At 35.0% G+C, this 7,327-nt stretch overlaps 1 pseudogene; it reads left to right on the forward strand.

Annotated features, from left to right (window-relative positions):
• Positions 1 to 5,701: 5,701 nt before the first annotated feature.
• LOC112474261 lies at positions 5,702 to 5,820 on the forward strand (annotated as a pseudogene).
• Positions 5,821 to 7,327: the final 1,507 nt, after the last annotated feature.

Genomic DNA, 7,327 nt, shown 5'->3' on the forward strand with positions numbered 1-7,327 from the left:
CCTGTTAAACATTTTCCAGTCTTATATATGAAATGCCATATCATCATTTGGAATTGTTTTATTATCACTAGTAGCTGTAAAACTTTTAATATACTTAGTAAACACTTATATTTTTATAAACTTTGTGTGTATGTTATTCCCCCCAATTAAAAAAAAAATTGAAGTGTTTTATTAAAAAGACATTTTCATGATTATGATAGTACTTTTTATTTGACATATTTTGAAAATATGTGTATGAATATGTTTTGGTTAGAATTTGATAAAAAGAAAGAATAAATGAGTTTGGGTCCACTGGAAATTAAGAAAGATTTTTTTCTGAAATTCTACCCTTGCTCTAAAACCTTAGATAGTTTCCCTTTGCCATGAAATAAAGTTTAGGTTTGAAAACTTGGTATGCTAGATCCACCATGATCTGGTTCAGTTGACCTCTTTTCCAGCCACTTTCTTATATATCCATGATGCTCTAGAGCACAGCAGTTTGTGAGAGCTGATTGCACACAACCCTTCCTAGCTCCATGTTCAGTGATGTCATATTGGTAGTTTAAAATCAGCCATAGGGGAGTATTTACATTATAGAAACTGGTAAACTGTAGAAATTAGGGCTTTTTTTTTAACCCCTGGAGACTTTTTTTTTTTTACCCCTGGTAAGTTAAATACTTACCAGCACCTAACTATATATACCCTAAATTCCAGGCATCCTCAACTTCTTAGCATTCCTGATCCAAGGCAGGACTGAGATATGTAGGTACCCCCGACAGGGTAATAACCAGTTGCCCCTTTAAACCAATATTTGGTGCATACACATTAGCAGGAAGTGGGAGGAGCAGAGAAACAGGCCTTCTCGTGGCATTGCTCAACCTCTCTGCCTTTGCTCTGAACAACCCAATTCTGGCCCAAAGTCACCCACCCTCTGAAGTCACACAAAGCCTACAACTAAGTGACCTATCCTTTAACATGACCTATCCTTTTTATGAAGACTTTGGCCTGACCTTTGAGAGTCACTCCACTCCCTCATCCCCACCTCAAATGGCTTCTCAAAACAGTCCTTCCAACCCCATACAATTCTTTCTTTGAGGGTAATTTTGCTCAATATAATTTTTTTCCATCTTGTTTTAGTATCCCTTATAGAATAAGATCGAAGGCAATAGATTGGCTAGCCCAACCTTTAACCTGAATCTGCCTTCAAGATGCCTTCCTTACCTCCTCTGTGCCTAGGTATATATGCTCTTGCTTCCTCTCACCCATGTAGTTAATATGTTACTTTTTCAGTGGCCCCTTCTGACAGTACACACTCACCCTTGTCTGCACCCTATAGATCTTGATAGTAATAGCACTTATCATCATGAGCCACTCCAAGTGGTGACACTGTATCCTCCTCATCAAAGAATCTTACATAGTAAGGCTCAGATAGTGCTTAGCTGGGTAGGTGTTCTTGAGGAGATGGTACCACTAAGCAAACAGTGACCATTGTTAGGAAAACTGGCTAGAGTGTTGAAATTTTGTAGAGAGCATCATCTAGCCTTGAGGTGGGGGTGAGTTCCTAGAGGTAGGTGGTAGAAATGAGGATAGAAAGAAAGAGAAGGCATGAGACATTTCAGGCAAGGGACTTACAGAATTTGGTGAAGGGTAGCCTAGATGAAGAAAGAGTAGGCAAAATTTAAAATGTCTTCAAGTTTCTAATTTAGAGACAGTTATGGAGTCAGCTGTGTAAAGCCATGGACTTGAAAGGAAGAGACTTAAAAAGTAAAAAAAGAAAAAAATCAGAAGGTTGAGTGTTAGGAACATATTTACATCTGGAAAGGGGAACAGAAAAGGAGAAAGAGGAAAATAGTTAATAAATTAGAAAAAGAATCTAAAAAGTCCTTGGATGTATATCTTAATCTCTCACAAGCTCAGATTCTTCTTTTATAAAGTGGAGATAATTCTTGTCCTGTTTAACTTCACAGAGTTATTGTGAGGTTCAAAGGGATGATGTTTATAGAAGTATTTTGTAAACTAGGTTTAATATGAATGTGACACATTTTCATTTTACAGTTATAATTGGAGCCAAATGGAAGACAAGATTTAGGAGGGTTAATGTAGAGAAAAGTAAAAGTTGAGAATGAAATAAAAGGAGTAATTGGGTAGCACCTAGAAGAAGGAACAGAGTAAAAATGAAGCATTTGTTTACTTTTGTTTGAACACAGGGAAACCCTGGACCTCTGAAGATACAGGGAAAACTTCAGTGTAGAGGAGGGATGACTGTGAGAGCAGAACCTAGGGTAAATAAAGACTGTGATCTTTAGACATAAAGACAGAAACCTCTTCTTTTGAGACTGGTGGAAAGGTTGAGACCCAAATATAGAGACAGGGGCATGTGAGGCTCAAGGTGGCATAAATGAGTAGCACTTGTGGGACACTCCAACCATATGCTCTAAGGATTAGGAAGTCTATATAAGGAGGGCTGGGAGAGAGTGATGGGATCTGGGAGGACAGCTGGAAGGCAAAAATATTGTTTGAATTACTGCTATGGTATTATCTTATACTGTGAACTATTCTGTCCCTTTAGAGGAACCGCAAAGTCTAAAATCCAAGATCTACACCCTGCATAATCACTGGGCATTAGCTCAGTCCAAGAAGTACAACATGGTCTAATAGGAAAAGGAGTTATGCTTCTTTGCAATTAGATTAGATAACAAATATGATAATCTCATTTTCTGAACTGAAGATTTGAGTACATGGTTGGATATAGGATTTGTATATATTTTCCAGTTTTGAGTAGCCATCTGGGAGGTATAGTTCGTACACTGAAATGTTGGATTTTCCATGACATTTTCATAGTTTGTAAATTGAAAGGGAGAGTCAGTTTGCAAATCAAGACTGTCTTAGAAATATGAATCATATACAGTATACCTCTATGGTGACTTACATCTTGGATAAGGGACTCACATTAGGATGTGGAGCTGTAAGATAGAGATGAGATGGGATGAGAATTTGCCTCTATTCCAGTACGGTTGTAATTGGTTGGGGCTGAGTGGTGGCTGCCTATAAATGTCTTGTCCTTTACAGTTTACCATAGATGCCACTACCCTCATTGATCTTTCAAATACTGAGGCCTAGGATCAATTATCTTTCAACATCACATGAGCTCTGTTGCTTCTCTTATAATAAAAAAAGGAGTTTTCTGGTCCCGTGATTCTATCAAAAGAAGAAAAGAGCAAGAATGAGAGTTTTACATAGTTTACTTCTTACATGCCTGATAGACATCCGAGTTTGGGAATCCTGATATAGCTCAGTGGTTCTCAAACTCAGCATATGACACACGAGTGTATTGAAATCAGTCCTAAGGTATGTCATGCGCTTACTAAGAGTAGCTAAATTTGGGATATTTGTGAATATGAAACTTTTAACATATTAAACACTTAAAATTTGTACTATAATACTCTATTAGTCACTTGTATTCTGATATAATTTAATAACCAGGAGAGAAAGATCATTACAGTTAGAACAATGAGAACATCCATCGGTTTATGTCATATAGAAATGTCATTTGTCATGTGTGTTCCAGAGGAAAAGTCAAGAACTGTTGTTCAGGCAGTTGGTGGAGAAATGACTGTATAGTCATTTTAGCACTAAAATAACATACACGGTGGAATGTTTTCTGCAAAGCTATAATCTTTTATTAATTTAATTTTATCAGAATCAAACACACACGTAGTTTAAAAAGTCAGATAGTATTATAAGGTTCATCATGAGAAGCATTTCCCACCCTGTGGTAACAGTTGGGTTAAATGAATAATAGGTGTTTACATGATGATGATGTAAATTTTCTTCATAATTGAGCCCTGTGATATGTTTGTATCACACTTTGTTTTTTCTTAATTATTGCCTCATATTATGATAGTTAGGTTTTCTTCCTTAAAATGATTGTTAGAACTACATACTTCTCAATTTGGTCAGCATGCTAGATAATCTATCAGTTTCGTCTTGTCTTGGGCATTCCTTCTGAAGCTTTCCTTCCTTCTGTTCCAATCCAGATGAGTTGCTCTCATTCTGGGATTTCCCACTGCCATAGTTCTAGGAATTTACTACCTTTCTCTCGTGGGTTGAATCCCATGTCTAGTTTTTCTCTTTTTACTCTCATAATGTGGTAGTTGTATATCCTGGTAGTTTCCTGAGAAAGTGAGTAAAAGGTAAATATTTTCAAATCTTTACAAGTTAGAAAATGTCTATAATCTACCTTATACTTGGCTAGAAGTAGAACTGTGTTATGGAAGAAATGTACCTATAGTATTTTGATGGCATTGTTCCACTGTACTTTAGTTTTTAAAGTTCTTGTTGAGACTTTAAATTTTAAATTTTGATTGCTAATCATTCATATATGACCACCTTTTTTTTTCCCCACTCTAGAAACTTTTAGGATCTTCTTTTTATGCCTAAAATTCTAAAATAACACAGTGATATGTTATGGCATGCAACCTTTGTTGTTTATTTTGGAATATGTCAAATCAAGTCTTTTAGTGATTGAAAAAGTATTGTGGGTTAATACTTTATAATTTATTTCTCCTGCATTTTTACTTTCTGGAACTATTTTAAGATTTTAAGATTCTTGGATTGACTTTCTACTTATTTTTTCTCTCATTTTTCTATTACTCTGTCTTTTCCTTCTACATTCGGGATGATTTCCTCAACTCTGTCTTCTAAAAACCCTACTGAATTTCTTACAGTTTTACTATCATATTTTTTAAGGTTTCAAGATATCTTTATAGATCTGTTCTTGTTTCATGGTTGAAATAGTTTTCTTGTGTCTCTTTTAGGGTGCTAATTATATATTTAATTGTTGCTCTCTGTATCATCTCTGTTTTCAGTTTGTATATATGCGTGTGTGTGTGCATGTGTATAATGTTTGATTTTTTTCTTAGAGGCTTTCTAAAATATTGCACCCCAGGGGCTTTTCAAGACTCTTTCAAAGATTCCAGAGTCAAACCTAGTTTCATAATGATATTAAGATGACATTTGCCTTTTGCACTGTTGATATTTGCACTGACGGCGCAAAAACAATAATAGGTAAAAACTGCTGGTGCTTGGTACTGATCAGTGGCACCAAACTCTACTAGCTGTCACTATATTCTTCACCACCAAGAACTTGCAATTAAAACAAAAATAAAGCCAGTTTCACTTAAGAATGTCTTGAATGAACAGTTGTAGTTATTAATTATGATTTAATTTTGACCCTTTAAGTCACATCCTTTCATTGTTCTCTGTGATAAGATGAGAAGCACACCTAAAACACTTCTGCAGCAAACCAGAGTACAATGGTGTCTTGAGGAAAACACTCGTGCAATTGTTTACATCTATTCCCCCCTTCCCCCCCACACACATAATACCGTATTTACTCGAAAGAATGACTTAAAAAAGATGGTCATTCTGATGTGGCTCTATGAGAGACATTATCTCGAAAATGAACAAAATATTGCCAATAATGGAATTTGGGTTTTCAAAAGAGAGTTAGAATTTTGGAAGAGTTGCATCTTCTACCACCACGAGCTTAATATCTTCCCAATAATGGACCCAGCAATGATAGTCACCAATATGATTTTTTTGATATTGTATTAAAAAATATAAAAATGTTTGGAAGTTCTCCCTTAATCAGTGAACTGGCACTTTCCAAATGACCAATGTAGAACATTACAAAATAATGTATGGGTAAAAGTACAGGATAGTCTACGGCCATGCCACCCTGAACAAGCCCGATCTCGTCTGATCTTGGAAGCTAAGCAGGATTGGGCCTGATTAGTACTTGGGTGGCAGACCACCTAGGAAGACCAGGTGCTGTAGGCATAAGAAATAAAAAAATAAGGGATTGTAAGCTGACAAGGTCCTTGCAATCTGTGAGGTCAACCAAGGGTTGCCTCTCCTAAAAAAAAAAAAAAATAAAGTACAGGATAGATCAATAAATTTTAATGTAACAGAGTTAAACAGTTCAATGATATGGTTTCAAATTCCATATTATAACTCTCCTTTCAGAAACTACCACTAGTTAAAAAGAAAATGAAACAAAAAACAACTAAAAAAAACGAGATTTAATATGGCATGAAAGAAAAGTATTCACAATTATCTAAAAAGGTTATTAAAATACTCCTCCCTTTCTAACTATATATCTCTGTGAGGCTGGATTTTCTTGATATTTTTCTACCAAAAAAAACCACATGATGATAAATTGAATGCAGAAGTAGATATGAGACTCCGTCACTCGTGTCCAAGCTAGACAATAAAGAGATTTGTAAAAATGTAAAACAGTGCCACTCTTCTCACTATTTTCTTTTGTTTTGGAAAAAGTTATGTTTTATAACAATGTTATTTATGTTAATAAATAATAGATTTGCTATTATTTTAATTAATTGATAAATATTTTTTCAGTTGTAATTTGTAATAAGATAAATATCAATACACAAAATAAACAGAACTCTTGGAGGTCCTTAAAATCTTAAGAGGGTAAAGTGGCCCTGAGATCAAAATGTTTGCGAGTACCTGATATAGACAATTACTTAACTCCCTATGTTTTCTCTGTTATGGCCAATATCCCTTAATCTAGAGATTTTTTGATAAGTCTCCTGATTGGTGCAGGGAGAGGAGGATTTAGGAGTCTAATTTTTCTCCAAACATAATTCCAACTACCACTTCTTCCTTGATGCATGACTTAGCAGGCTTCTTGTTTCTTCTCAGGCAGATACCTAGGTTTCACTTTTCTCCATTCTGCTAAATCAGTTACCACTTGCCATTCAATTCCAAAATGTTAACCACAGCTCTTGGCTTTCTGTCATCTCCTCCACCATTCCTTTATTCTTGTGGGCTTATTATTTATTTTATTCATTTTCTGTCATATTTGTGGAGATTTGACAGGCAGTGGTGTTATAGGCATATATTTGGTAGTAACCATAGTATGTGTTGATTTTGGTATATATGCCCACATGTTGAAGCTAATAATTGCTATCTATTTCTAATAGGCTAATTGAAAAATATTAAATAAAACAATGCTACAAAGATGTTAGAAATTTTTATTCAATAGAAAGAGGATATTTAGAATATCTGTTACATATTTTCAGCAAGACTCTGAATTTTCTTGTTATTTAATTACTTAGAAAAATATCAGTAAAGTTCTTGGAGTTCTTTTGGAAAGTGGTCCTGTCTTAAAATGTGGATGTTGAGGTCAGGATTAACTGCATTGTCTACCTAACCAATTTATTGACCAAAATGTCTTATATCTACTTTAGGTTTACCTTATATGTGGCTTTTAATATAATGATATTGGAGGTTGAAAAGTGACCCTGACATATTTCAATCCATT

This window comes from Pteropus alecto, unplaced genomic scaffold (genome assembly GCF_000325575.1).
Source record: "Pteropus alecto unplaced genomic scaffold, ASM32557v1 scaffold88, whole genome shotgun sequence".
Taxonomy (NCBI): Eukaryota; Metazoa; Chordata; class Mammalia; order Chiroptera; family Pteropodidae; genus Pteropus; species Pteropus alecto.